The 15,487-nt window shown below is 47.5% G+C and overlaps 1 protein-coding gene across 1 annotated transcript in view; it reads left to right on the top strand.

The window, feature by feature from the left end:
• The window catches only part of LOC144602457 (mucin-2-like), a 74,062-nt gene that overhangs the window by 2,649 nt on the left and 55,926 nt on the right, over positions 1 to 15,487 (top strand). The gene's annotated exons all lie outside the window — the stretch shown is intronic.

Raw genomic sequence — 15,487 nt, forward strand, 5'->3', positions numbered from 1 at the left:
CATTGAATGGCGGTGCTGGCTCGAAGGGCTGAATGGCCTACTCCTGCACCTATTGTCTATTGTCTATTGTCTATTGACTTTCTTTTTCGCTGTAACATTATATTCTGCCCTTGGCTTATTTTTCTTTCCTGCAATACCTTGATGTACTTATGAGATACTTATAAAATACCTGGAAAGCATGCAAAACAAAGTTTTTCACTGTTTCTTGGTAACAATAATAAATCAATTCCAATATAATTTGGGTCCTCACAAATGCATCATCTTACACTTATCAGGAATAAATAACATCTGTGATTACTCTACACATTTTACCAATTGATCATTATTTTCTCGTAAACTATCCTTCTCAATATCAGCTACATGGCCAATTTTCATGACACCTGCAAATCTCTTGATCTTATTTCCAAATGGTAATTCTATATAATGAACAGCCAGGATACCGGTACAGATCTCTGAGACACACAACAGGTCAGTCTTGCAGTCACAAAAAAATCCTTCACCATAACCCTCTATCTCTTTTCACCATGCCAGCCAAGAATCCAACACGTATGTGAACTTGCCTTGTTTCCCATGAGGTCAAACCTCATGGACCACTTTCCATGTGGGACCCTGCCAAAGGCTTTTCTGAAATCCATTCGATGGCATCAACTACACCTCCCCCATCAACATAATATTTTTACCTCATAAATAGACAATAGACAATAGACAATAAAAAAATTGGTTTAATTGGTGAGACAGAATCTGACCTAGACACTAACTATCTTTAATTAATCGCTGTCTTTCCAAGTTTGGACTAATCCTGTTGCTCAGGATTTTTTTCCAGTGGCTTCCCTTCTGCTGATGTTAGACTCAGATGGCTGCAATTAGCCAACATATCCCTGCCCATTGCTGAGTGAAGGCTCACGCTGTGGTCCATTCATTTGGCACCTCAGCCAATGGCCAGTGAAGTCAGGCCGCAACAACTCCTTCCTTGCGTTCCAGAGCAACCTGGATACATCAAATACATTAGATCAAATCCTGGGTAATTATCCACCTTTGTATCAATTCAGATATCTGATACCTCATACTATCAATGCTAACATATTTTAGAATTTTACCTCTCCCTGAATTTTCTGGCTACAATGACTTCCTCCTTAGTGAACACAGATAAGAGGTATTTACTGAGACCACACTTACACCCACAGGCTCAACGCATAGACACCCCAATGCATAGGCTCAACGACCGCCCCGACCTGCAGCGGCAGCATCTTCACCCGCCCTGAATCACGGGGCTTGGGTCGGCCCGCTGCGGACCTTTCACCGTCCGGCACGGCCTGGCAACTTCAACATCCTGACCGCGGGAGAAGACGGCAGGGGAAGAGAAAAGACATTCTGGCCTTCCATCACAGCGAGGAGGTGACTGGGGGAGACTCACTGTGATGGATGTTTCTTTTTTGTGTTTTGTGTTGGTTTGGGGTTGTGTAATTGCTTATTTTATTGCTCTTACTGTTGGACTGTGGGTGACGAAATCTCGTCCAAAAGACTTGTTTTTTTTGGATGACAATAAAGGTAATTCTGATTCTGATTCTGATAAGCTCCACTCGTTACTTGATTACCCTCATCTCCTCTATGTTCAGTCCTTGTAAAGTGCGTTGTGATTTTCTTTATTCCACTCAGCCAGTAGCACTTCATGCCCTCAGTTCTCTTTTCTCCGATGTAGGTTTTTACTGGGTCCTGTCATATGATGTTGAATCGGCTCCCCTTTACGCCTGATTGAGGACTTTGATTTCCAGACCATCCTTTTTCACTTTCTAAAAACTACCTTGGCATTGATAAAGTTTCGTCCACATATCCCAGCAGTTTTCAGAAGCCACCTGATGACTGAAATTTGCTTCACACAAGAATTGGCCGCTCCCTTGGCCGAGATGAAGAGTGCCTTCCACAGCGGTGACTGCTCCGACAGGCCGAACCTGCCACCGAGGTTGGCATTGCCAACACGCTTCACAGTGGATGGTCCACCTCGTGCGGTCCCCGCCTCCTTCTCAGAGGAACCTATCAGAGGCTCACACCACATTTGAGTTTAGTTTATTGTCACGTGTACCGAGGTACAATGAAAAGCTTTTGCAGCCAGCAGAAAGACAACACGTGATTACAATTGGGCCATTCGCAGTAAGCGCACTCCAAAGATGTACAGGTTTGTAGGTTAATTGCTTCTGAAAAATTGCAAGTCATCCGTAGTGCTAGTGTACAGGGTGATCGCTGGTTCGTGCGGACCTGATGGGTCATAGGGCCTGTTTCCGCGTTGTATCTTTAAAGTCTAAAGTTTAAAAGTAAAGCATAGTTGACTGCAGAGTAAGTGCCAGTGAATTGAATCAGTATAGATGATTAGAACCTGCTGGTAAGCATGGACTTGCTGGTCTGAAAGACCCATTTCCATACAGTATCTATCTATACAGCGACAGATAAAGGACAAAGCCACTGTGTCCCCATAGTGTGCTGAGGCCTCTTAACACCATTGATTTACAGAGGGATCTTGGGGTGCAAATCAATTGCTCCCTGAAAATACTGACATAAGGAGATAAAGGGGTAAAGATGGTATGTGATATGCAGGACCTTCACCGTGAATAGTAGGGCCCTGGAGAGTTTGTCGACTAGAGGGATCCATGGGTACAAGTACATATTTCCCTGAACGTGTTGTGAATTGTTGTACAGGATTATACCTGGAGTATTGTGTTCAGTTTTAGTGCCCTGCTACAGGGAAGATGTCATTAGGTTGCAAAGAGTGCAGTGAAGATTTACAAGGATGTTGCCAGACTTGCAGGTCTGAACTATAGGTCGGGCAGGCTAGGATCTGAGGAGTGACCGTATAATGTATAAAATCACGGGGAGAACAGATAAGATGAATGCTCCAGGGAAGGGAATCAGTAACTTGGATTGGCTTCTGGTAAAAGGGGAAACATTGAATAGAAAAGAAAGAGGCAAATTTTTCACACGGAGGGTGGTGGGTGTGTGGAAAGTGCTGCCAATAGGAAGTATTTGAGGCAAGTACGATAACAATATTTCGGCATTTGGACAGGTGTATGGCGAGTCCGAAACTTGTTGGTTGTAGACGAAGTTTATTGCAGCCGCAATACACGAATACAGAGTTAAACAACAAGGTACAGGACAACCAATACAAACTTACTGTCTTCCTTGAAGACTTCGCCGAACTGACTAAAACGGGCGCCAAACGCGCACCTGACATCGCTGGCCAATCAGCGATGTCGTTCCCTGGACCAATCCCCATGGTCGCGTTCCCACGTGACCTCGCTGGCCAATCCGAGGGTTCGACGACCTGGACCATTCTCTATGGTCGCTACATGACCCCCCCCAGAACCCGAGGTGCGGAACCTAGCTGGGAGCCGGATTTCGCGACCATAACGAGTACGGAGAGGGACAGCCTGAACCACAGGAGCCGGAGGTTCCGGACTTGGAGGAACAGCCGGAACGAGAGGTTCTGGAGGAACTACCGGCACGGGGGGTTCTGGAGGAACTGCCGAAACGGGGGGTCCTGGAGGAACTGTCGGAACGGGGGTTTCTGGACTGGGCGGAACTAACGGAGGTTGGCCTCTCCTAGGGGTTTGACCGACCAGGACTGGTTGATCCGGGTCCAAATGGGCAGGTTTGAGCCGGGACACCGAGACGAGTTCACTCTTGCCGCCCATGTCTAAGGTGAAAGTAGCCGTTCCCTTACGTAAAACCCGGAACGGCCCTTGATAGACCTTCTGCAACGGGGCGCGATGGGCATCTTTACGCAGAAAAACAAACTCACAGTCCTTCAGGGAAGACGGTTCATGTACCATGGGACACCCATGACGTGAAGTCGGCACTGGAGCCAGGGAGCCCACCCGTTCCCGGAGAGATGCTAACGCTGATGGGACTGTAGGGAGCAGGGCTGAAGGGTCCGGAAACAGATCTCCGGGTACTCGAAGTGTCGAGCCATATACTAGCTCTGCGGACGACGCACCGAGATCTGGCTTAAGAGCAGTCCGGATGCCCAAAAGAACCCAAGGGAGTTGGTCTACCCAGTCCGGGCCTTCAAGCCTTGCACTGAGGGACGCCTTAAGTTGGCGGTGGAACCTTTCTACGAGTCCATTTGCCTGGGGGTGATATGCAGTTGTGGGTTGTAACTTGGACCCGTACAGTTCCGCCAGCGCGGCCCAGAGGGACGAAGTGAACTGTGGCCCTCTGTCAGTTGTAATAACTGCCGGGACCCCGAAACGAGCTACCCAATGAAGGGCCAAAGTCCTAGCACAAGACGCTGACGAGATATCAAACAATGGGAAAGCCTCTGGCCACCGGGTGAACCGATCCACCACCGTGAGGAGGTGGGTGTAGCCCCGGGAGGAAGGCAAAGGCCCGACCAAATCCACGTGGATGTGGAAAAAACGACAAGCCGGGACCTCGAAATCCTGTACGGGGGGCTGGACGTGGCGCTGGACTTTAGCGGTCTGACAGGGCACGCAGGAACGTGCCCACCCCGCTACCTGTTTCCGCAGGCCATGCCAGACAAACCTCGCTGCTACCAAGGCAGAGGTGGAGCGGATGGACGGGTGCGCCAGCCCATGAATGGCATCGAAAACCCGGCGCTGAAGGGAGGGCGGTACTACCGGCCTGGGACGAGGAAGAGAAACATCGCACCAGACTTTCGTGCCCTCCGACCCACAAACTACCTGGGCCAACTTCAATCCCGAAGTGGTGGACCGGTAAGCCGAAACGGTATCCGCTAGGAGCTGTGCCTCCGCAAGCTCCTGGGGATCCACTTCGCAGTCCACCGCCGAAATAGGGGGAAAAGCAGGTCTAGACAGGGCGTCAGCAACGGCATTAAGCTTACCCGCGACATGACGGACATCTGTGGTAAATTCGGAGATAGCAGTTAGATGCCGCTGCTGGCGGGCCGACCATGGGTCAGACAATTTCAAAAAAGCAAATGTTAATGGCTTGTGGTCCGTAAATGCCACAAATGGGCGGCCCTCGAGGAAGTACCTGAAATGACGGACAGCTAAATAGAGAGCTAGAAGCTCTCGGTCAAACGCGCTATATTTCATCTCGGCCGAATTTAGTTGCCGGCTGAAAAACGCTAAAGGCTGCCAACGGCCACCGACCTGCTGCTCCAGAACCCCGCCCACCGCCACGTCAGAGGCGTCAACCGTCAGGGCCGTGGGGGCGGAGGGGCTCGGATGGACCAACATGGTGGCGTCTGCCAAGGCTGCCTTAGCTGCTGTAAAAGCCGACTCTGCAGTCGGGGACCACAACAACTCTACCGGATTCCCCGCAAGGCATTGGAAAAGCGGGCGCAGGACTCGCGCCGCTGCCGGAACAAATCTATGGTAGAAATTAACCATGCCTACGAACTCCTGCAGCCCTTTTACTGTGGTGGGCCTGGGAAAAGCCCGGATAGCCTCTACCTTCTCGGGCAAAGGGGCGGCGCCGGCAGGAGTAATTCTGTGCCCTAGAAAATCGAGAGCAGGCAGGCCGAATTGACATTTGGAGGGTTGGATAATGAGCCCGTGGTCTTGGAGCCGCTGGAACACGGTCCGCAAATGGACCTGGTGTTCCTGCACTGAGGGGCTGGCGACCAGGATGTCGTCCAAATAAATAAACAAAAAGGGTAAACCCCGGCCCACGCGGTCCATCAGTCGCTGGAAAGCCTGTGCCGCGTTCTTTAAACCGAAAGGCATACGCAACCATTCAAACAACCCGAACGGAGTAATAGTTGCAGTTTTCTGTATGTCCTCCGGTCGCACCGGAATCTGATGGTATCCTCGCACCAAATCGATTTTGGAAAACACCACCGCTCCTTCCAGCCCAGATGAAAAGTCCTGTAGGTGCGGTATGGGGTAGCGATCAGCCGTGGTGACAGCATTGAGACGCCGATAATCGCCACATGGCCTCCACCCCCCAGATGCCTTGGAGACCATGTGTAACGGCGAGGCCCACGGGCTGTCAGACTGACGGACAATTCCCATTTCCTCCATCTTCCTGAACTCCGCCCTTGCCACCACCAGTTTATCTGGCGGTAGTCTCCTGGCCCGAGCGAAAACGGGAGGGCCTTCGGTGCGGATGTGATGGACCACACCGTGCTTAGCCGAAGGTGCGTCAAAACGTTGGACGAGCAGCTCTGGGAACTCTGCCAGAATCGCAGCATACGAGTCGGGGGCCGCGACGACGGCCTGGACAGTAGGGCTGGGCGAGGAGGCGATTGTCAGAGCGACGTGCTCATCTTCGGCAGAGGGTCGGAGGTCGTTACCGCGGACATCAGGAACCAGTGAAAAAGCCCAGAGAAAATCTGCGCCCAGGATCGCTTGCTTGACGTCGGCTATGATGAATGGCCATTCGTACGTGCGGAGGCCTAACACAAGGGACATCTTCCGTGTACCGAAAGTGCGAATTGGGCTGCCATTAACTGCGATGAGGGTGGGACCTGTCTTACCCGATCTGGTTTCGAGGTCGGTCGGCGGCACTATGCTGACGATGGCTCCCGTGTCTACCAAAAATTCTGTGTCCGTGAATCGATCATGGACATAGAGGCGCCGGTTCTGGCCAATCGTAACTGCCCCTATGTACGATCGGCCGAGGCATTTCCCGCGAAGGTACAAGGCAAACGACAGTTGCGGGATTCGTTACCCCATCGTAGGTGATAATAGCACCAGCCGCGCTTGTGCGGATCTTTTTGGCGGGCTTTCGAAGAATTGGTGGGAGACGTGGCGCCATCTTGCCGTCGCTGTGGCGTGGTCGCCGATGTCGAGACTTTGTTGATTGAACCACTTGCCTTGTTTTTTGCCGCTATGAGCGCGTCCGCTTTCGCTGCATATGCTTCGGGGTCCTTAAAAGAACAATCCGTGAGCAGCAGTCGGACATCCTCGGGAAGTTTCTCGCGGAATGCCTGTTCAAACATCGGGCAATCCGTATGCTCACCGGCTAGCATCATCATTTCGGCCATGAGGACGGAAGGCAGTTGGTCTCCAAGATCCGGTAGGTGCAGAAGTTTTGCCGCACCACCATGCTTATTAAACCCGAAGGTTCGCAGTAATACCTTCTTCATGGCCTCGTACTTGTCTTCCGCAGGTGAATTTACGATGAACCGCATCACGCGCTTGGTTGTGTCCGGCGATAGAGCGCTGACGAGGTAGAAGTACTTTGTGGATTCGTCCGACACCTTCTTTATATGGAATTGAGCCTCGGCGTGGATAAACCAAGCTTGCGGTGCGTACGTCCAAAATAACGGAAGATGGACGCCCGCCGCGCTTGACTCCGGTGTGCCCTGCTCGCTCATCGTCAACGAGGCGTCGGGTTCCTGCTCAGTCGGTGATCGTCCAGATCACGTCGGGGTCACCAATATGGCGAGTCCGAAACTTGTTGGTTGTAGACGAAGTTTATTGCAGCCGCAATACACGAATACAGAGTTAAACAACAAGGTACAGGACAACCAATACAAACTTACTGTCTTCCTTGAAGACTTCGCCGAACTGACTAAAACGGGCGCCAAACGCGCACCTGACATCGCTGGCCAATCAGCGATGTCGTTCCCTGGACCAATCCCCATGGTCGCGTTCCCACGTGACCTCGCTGGCCAATCCTAGGGTTCGACGACCTGGACCATTCTCTATGGTCGCAACAGGTGCATGGAGAGGACAGATTTAGAAGAATAGAGTTCAAATGTGGGCAAACGCAATGCGTTTAGACGGGTATCTTAGTGAACATGGATGAGTTGGGCCAACTCAGCACGTTTCTGTGCTGCATGACTCAACGAGAGGCCGTGAAGCAGCACAGGCTCACTAATGGCTGAGGGCTTGGGAAGACACCTTGATCGGCATAGATGAGTTGGGTTGAGCTGTTTCCAGGTTCTAGGACTTTATGACGCAGTGATAGTGGGCTGGGCATGTCAGTGCTGAGGATGAGCCAATACATTCTTATCCATGCTCAGCCAGGCATACTGAATAGATGAACATCTTGGCTCTCCTGAGATCTCCAACATCTCAGAAGCCAGTCTTCAACCAAGACACTCCACGTGTCAAGAAATGGCTAGCTGTGAGCACTGGATGCAGCAGAGGCTGTGAAATTAGAGAGTATCCCAGCTGTTGTACAGAAGATCTGTGCTCCAGAAATAGCCATACCTCCATCAAGGCAATTCATTTAGTTACAACCTAAATTATAGTAACACAAGTCTGTTGGTTCTGAACTTCATGTTGATTCTGAACTTCAATCAGCTGGCTTTTAAATAACTCAGATGTGGACATACCCAATAACAATCCACCCAGTGCACCTTCCAGAACTCCTGCCTAATAACATTGTAGTTTGCCTTAATCCAATTTAACATCTTCCCACAAGGTCCAGCCTTCTCCCTTCTCAAAGCAATCTTAAAACTTCGTGAAGAAAGGACACAAAGTGTTGGAGTAACTCAGCGGGTCAGGCAGCATCCCTGGAGAACATGGATAGGTGATATTTTGGGTCGGGACCTTTCTTCAGACTGATTGTGGGAGAGTCTTTCCAATCTTTCCTCATATGACAGTCCCTCCATCCCAGGGATTAACCTCGTGAACCTACGCTGCACTGCCTCAATAGCAAGGATGTCCTTCCTCAAATTAGGAGACCAAAACTGCACACAATAGTCCAGATGTGGTCTCACCAGGGCCCTATACAACTGCAGAAGGACCTCCTTGCTCCTCTATTCAAATCCTCTCGATATGAAGGCCAACATGCCATTAGCTTTCTTCACTGCCTGCTGTACCTGCATGCTTACTTTCAGTGATTGGTGTACAAAGACACCAAGGTCTCGTTGCACTTCCCCTTTACCTAATCTGACACCATTGAGATAATAATCTGCCTCCTTGTTTTTGCCGCAAAAGTGGATAACCTCACATTTATCTACATTATACTGCATCTGCCATGCATCTGCCCACCCACTCAACCTGTCCAAATCACCTTGCAACCTCCTAACATCCTCTTCGCAGTTCACACTGCCATCCAGCTTTGTATCATCTGCAAACTTTCTAGTGTTACTTCTAATTCCATCATCCAAATCATTAATATATATTGTAAATAGTTGTGGCCCCAGCACCGAGCCTTGCGGCACTCCACTCGCCACTGCCCGCCATTCTGAAAAGGACCCGTTTATTCCTACTCTTTGCTTCCTGTCTGCCAACCAATTCTCTATCCATGGCAATACCCTACCCCCAATACCTCTAATTTTGCTCACCAACCTCCCGTGTGGGACCTTAACAAAGGCTTTCTGAAAGTTTAGATACACTACATCCACTGGCTCTCCTTCATCCATTTTACTTGTCACATCCTCAAAAAATTCCAGTAGATTAGTCAAGCAGGATTTCTCCTTCATAAATCCATGCTGACTTGGACCAATCCTTTTATTGCTATCCAAATGCGCCGTTATTACCTCTTTAAAAAATGACTCCAACATCTTCCCCACCACCGATGTCAGGCTAACTGGTCTGTAACACCCCATTTTCTCTCTCGCTCCTTTCTTGAAAAGTGGGATAACATTAGCTATCCTTCAACCCACAGGAACTGATCCTGAATCTATTGAACTTTGGAAAATAATCACCAATGACCACCTATTTCTAGAGCCACCTCCATGAGTACCCTGGAATGCAGACCATCAGGCCCAGGGGATTTATCAGCCTTCACTCCCATCAATCTACCCCCAACACTATTTCTCGCCTAATGAAAATTTCTTTCAGTTCCTCTGTCTCCCTAGATCCTCTGTCCTCTAGTACATCTGGGAGATTGTTTGTATCTTCCTTAGTGAAGACAGATCCGAAGCACCTGTTCAACTCTTCCGCCATTTCCTTGTTAACCATAATAATTTCACCCGTTTCTGCCTTCAAGGGACCCACATTTGTCTTTACTAATCTTTTTCTCTTAACATACCTAAAGAAGCTTTTACTGTACTTCTTTATATTCTTGGCCAGCTTCCCCTCGTACTTCATCTTTCCAGCCCGCATTGCCCTTTTTGCTACCTTCTGTTGTCCTTTGAAAGTTTCCCAATCCTCTGGCTTCCCGCTACTTTTTGCTAAGAGATACATCTTTTCTTTTAGTTTTATTCCATCTCTAACTTCCCTTGTCAGCCACCGTTGCCTCTTACTCCCCTTAGAATCTTTCTTCCTCTTTGGAATGAAATGATCCTGCATCTTCTGGATTATGCCCAGAGATTCCTGCCATTGCTGTTCCACCGTCATTCCTGCTAGGATCCTTTTCCATTTGAACTTGGCCCGCTCCTCTCTCATGCCTTCATATCTGTGTGGGTTTACTCCAGGATCTTTGGTTTCCTCCCACACTCCTAAGACATAGAAGTTTGGAGGTTAATTGGCATGGTGTAAATCCATAAATGTAAAAAAAATGTTGGCAAATTCAGGGCAATTTGTGGAAATAGCTCGAAGACTGTAGGATCAAATCGGTCGAGATATTTGCAGCTACAGAAGAAGTGTTTCAGGTTTGGGTTTTGTGGTGATAATTTTGTCTGTCGTTCTCACAATTTGCCTCACAAATAGCTTGAAATTAGGAAATAATTTGTCAACCTGTCAGTTACTTTCTGATTGTTATTTCTTTTATCTTTTACTTGTTTATTGAATAAATAAACCACAAAGTTTCCACTCCTGTTTAGCAAACAGTCTTTGCCACACACACATATCCCTTAAATCAGATCTCAGGAGTGTTTTGATATTGACACTTAAGGGTAAAACAAATTCTATCTTGGTGAGCTCCTCCCGACAGTCCCTTGCAATCTGGACACGTGCTGAGTTTCCCTGTATAAAAGACTGAGCCACAGGTGACCAGCCACCTACAAGGGGGCTCGGCAGCTCAGACCGAGTTCTAAACAAGATGGGAACCAGTAGGACTCCATCACTATGGATCCTCACACTGATCATTTCATCCTCGTCTGTTTTAAGCAGCCCGGAATGTAAGCATGTTCTTTTCATCACTTTGTTTTGTGATAATTTTTAAAATCCAATTTATAAGTGCGGTCTGCGTTTTTACAAGTAGTTAATTACAAGGAGACACAGAGACTGCAGATGCTGGAATCTTGCACAAAAAGGAAACTGCACGAAGAACAGAACCAGTCAGGCAGCATCTGTGGAAGGAAATAGGCATTAGGGTCAGCATCCTTCTTCAGACTAGTCTAATGCCCTGAACAATGTGCTTGTTCGTGACTCTTGTTGCAAAGTTGTGTTAACTGAGAATGCCACGAGAGACAGAAACTGCATATTGAAAATGATGTACCAATCCATTGCAGAGAAAGTATTTTCTTTTAAATAATCGGTTTGTTGATTATTCTAGAAAAGAATTACTTGATTATTCTTGAATATTAACTTGATTTTTAATTTGAAATTATCTGATGATTTTTGCTCTATTTCTCAAAATGCTTTAGAATTTTTATGTTTATATTCAGATTTTATATTTATATTTATATTTTTATATTTATAAGTTCTAATTAAAAATAACATTCTCTGCAATTCAATGATTCTTTAATGTTACTGAGGTAACAATTAAATTATTTTTTTTGCATGTAGTTAGCAAAGTATTACTATACATAAGCACAATCTTAGATGAAGTACAAAGTGTATAGAAACAGCACATTGAGATTTTCAAAGTCCAAGTTGCTTTAAGTACTGTTTGCCATAGAGGCCCATGGCCCTGGCAGTGTTGCAGGCTCATGAAGTGAAGTTGGCCAAGTGAAGTTGTAAGCTTCCTCCACCACTCTGTGCAGCTGCAGGTCTTTTCAATCTTTTCTCATAAGTTAACAACAACATTGTTTTCAACATTTCCCCATATATGAATGACTATTCCAATGTGCCAGTTGTTGGCTTTGTTGCTGATATATTAACATCATAAAGTTAGAAAATGCTGGAACACACATCAAATATCGAAATGCGCTTTCCTCCAGATTGGAAAAGTTAAAGAATGAGTCGATAAAGGGTGAGATAATCCTGGCAAATTGGTGCTGAGCATCTTGTGGGTGGTTTTCAATGTAGTCACGGTGCTTTGGCAGCAGAGAGTCAGTGCTTGTGGTGGTGAGCAGAGCGAGCGGTCTTGTCCTGGCTGCTTTTGAGAGTTAATTGAGCTACCCAGGCAAATAGAGAGAGTACCGTCAGACTCTCGACTTGCAGCTGGTAACAAATGAAAAGGTGTTGAGCGGTGCTAATACTAATATGCAAGGCTCGTTTGGGATTGAGGAGGAGGTGTTACGGCTCTTGAAGAGCATTAAGGTGGATAAATCCCCAGGACCTGATGGGATTTATCCTAGGTTAATGAGAGGGGCAAGAGAGGAGATGATGGGAACATTCACAAAGATCTTTGAGTTTTCCCTAACTGTCGGCGAGGTCCCGAAGAACGGGAGAGGGGCCAAAGTTATTCCTTTATTAAGATGGGAAGTAGAGGGAATCCAGGGAATTATTGGCCAGTGAGCCTCACGTCAGTGGTAGGGAAACTATTGGAGAGCACTCTCTGGGATGGGATTCACTCTGATTTGGAAGAGAATTTGGAAGAGTCAACGTAGTTTTGTACAGGGCAGGTGGTGTCATACTAATTTGATTGAGTTTTTTGAGGAGGTGATGAAGATCATCAATGAGTTCAGGGCAGTGCATGTTGCCTCCATGGATTTTAGTGAGGCATTTGATAAAGTCCCCCATGGGAGGTTGATCCAGAAGATTAAGATGCACGGGATTATTAGTGACTTGGTCGGATGGGTTCGGAACTGTCTTACTGATCGGTCTAGGTTGGTGGTGGAAGGGCAATATTCAGGCTGGAGGTCTGTGACCGGTAGAGTTCAGCAGGGATCTGTGGTGGGACTACTGCTGTTTGTGATATTGGATGTAAACGTAGATGGGTTAGGTTAATAAGTTTACAGATGACACCAAGATTGTAGGGGTGGCAGAAGGTTGTCAACGTACACAGCGGGATGTCGATCAGCTACAGAAATGAGCGGAAAAATGGCAGATGGAGTTTAATCCGAGCAAGTCTGAGATGTTGCAGTTCGAGAGGTTAAATGTAAGCAGAAAATATACAATTAATGGCATGACTCTTAACAGCATTAATGCACAGAGGGATTTAGGGGTACAAGTTCATAACACCCTGAAAGTGGCAACACGAGTATATAGAGTGATTAAGAAGGTATGAAATATTTATGATATTTTTGCTTTAATAGGTTGGGACATTGAGTATAAGAGTCAGAAGGTTATGGCACAGCTTTACAGGACTTTGGTTAGGCTGCATTTGGAATATTGTGTGCAGTTCTGGTCACCCCATTACTGGTTTGATGTGGGGGCTTTGGAAAGGGGGTAAAGGTTTCAAAGGTCTTTTATTGCCACGTGTACCAATTAAGGTACAGTGATATTCGTATTACTGCAGGGTGCAGAGGAGGTTTACCAGAATGATGCCTGGGTTAAGGGATATTAACTACAGGGAGTGGTTGGACAGACTTGGATTGCTTTCTCTGGAATGCCAAAGATTGCAGCTGATAGAAATATATAAAATTATGAGAGGCATAGATAGGGTAGACAGTCATAATCGTTTTCCCAGGATTCAAAAAACCAAATACTAGAGGACGTAACATTAAGATGAGAGGGGCAGAGTTTAAAGGAGATGTGTGTGGCAAGAGCTTTACACAATGGGTGGGGAGTGCCGAGAATGTGCTGTCAGAGGTGGTGGTTGAAGCAGATACATTAATGGCATTTAAAAGACTTTTGGACAGGCATATGGATAAGCTGGGAATGGAGGGATGTGGGCTATGTGCAGGTAGATAAGTGATGGTCTTGCCATCATGTTCAGCACCGATATCATGGGCTTCTTCAGTTGTGCCTTCCTCCACCACCAGCAACACTTCCTGGCTGTAGTGCCAACACAACATATACAAAATCTGCAGCAGTTTGCCAAGGATTGAAGAGATTGACTTTATTTCTCTATCTATTGATGATTATTGACCCTGTGGAGCTTTTGCAGAATACTCCATTTTACTCCAAATGGAATTTAAATTTGTCCAAGATCAAAGGGAAATGGTCAATGGATCTTGTAAGGCCGCCTGGAGTGGAGTTCCACATGATTACAATGTGTGGTCCATTCTGTCATCAACAGAGAAATAGTCCATGACTGCAGAGAAGGAATGGCTGACGTTTTGGATCGAGACCCTTCTTTGGTCTCGACCCAAAACGTCACCCATTCCTCTCCAGAGATGCTGCCTGTCTCGCTGAGTTACTCCAACATTTTGTGTCTACCTTCGGTTTAAACCAGCATCTGCAGTTCCTTCCTACACAGTTAATCCATGCCTGCCTTCAGCGAGACTTGGACAACATTCAGGCATAGCAATTGACTTCCGTGTCACAGATTTGTTCCCAATAAAAGAGAGTCTCACCACTTAACATTCAGTCAGTTTCCCACCATTGATATCCAAGGGAAGGTGAAAAACACTATTGACTTGACCAAGTGGACTCGTTGGGCCCAAACCTCCCCTGCATTGGTGCAGCACCCTCTCCTCCCCCTTCCCCTCTTCCCCCACCCTCCCCTTCCTCCTTCCTTCCTCCCCACCCCCATCCCCCTCCCCCCCCCTCCCCCATCCCCCTCCCCCTCCCCCCTCCCCTCCCCCCTCCCTCCACCCCCCCTCCACCATTCCCTCCCCTTCCCCTTCCCCTCCCCCACTCCATCCCCCTCAACCCCTTATCCTCCCTCCTCCCCCACCCCTTCCTTTCCTCCCCTCCCCTCCCCCTTTCATTAGGCCGAACCCTTCCATGCCGACCAACATGACTATCCAAGCTAATCCCATTTGCCCGCACTTAGCCCATATTGCTCTAAATCCTTCCTGTACCTGTCCAAAATGCTTTTTATATGTTGTAATTGTGTCTGCCTTTACCACTCCTTCTGGAAGTTCATTCCACATACCCAACACCCTCTGTGTGACAAATTTGGTTCCTCTTTAAACATTTTCCCTCTTACCTTAAAACTGCACCCTTTAGTGTTAGACAACTCTACCCCTAGGAAGTGGATAGTGACTATCTTTCCGATCTACGCACCTCGTGAATTCATAAACCTCTATAAGGTCACCTCTCAGCCTCCTCCACTACAGAGAAAATAGGTCCAGCCTGTCCAGTTTAGCCTTAGGACTCAAGTCCTCCATTCCTGGTAACATCCTCATGAATCTTTTCCTTGTAAACACATGGAGAACATAATTTAAAAAAACAATGATTACACCAGAGTTCAGGATTGGTCTAGTCACATTAAATGAGAGGTAGTGTCAAAGACGTATAGGTATGTAGGTTAACTGGCTGTGCAAATGTTAAAATAAAAAATAAAAATGTCCCTAGTGTGTGTAGGATAGTGTTAATGTGCGGGGATCGCTGGGCGGCGCGGACCCGGTGGGCCGAAGGGCCTGTTTCCGTGCTGTATCTCTAAATCTAAATCTAAATACTCAGTTTGGCAACTACCCTCTCGTTGACCACAAGATGTTGCAGAGCGTTGCGGA

This window comes from Rhinoraja longicauda, chromosome 18 (genome assembly GCF_053455715.1).
Source record: "Rhinoraja longicauda isolate Sanriku21f chromosome 18, sRhiLon1.1, whole genome shotgun sequence".
Lineage (NCBI taxonomy): Eukaryota > Metazoa > Chordata > Chondrichthyes > Rajiformes > Arhynchobatidae > Rhinoraja > Rhinoraja longicauda.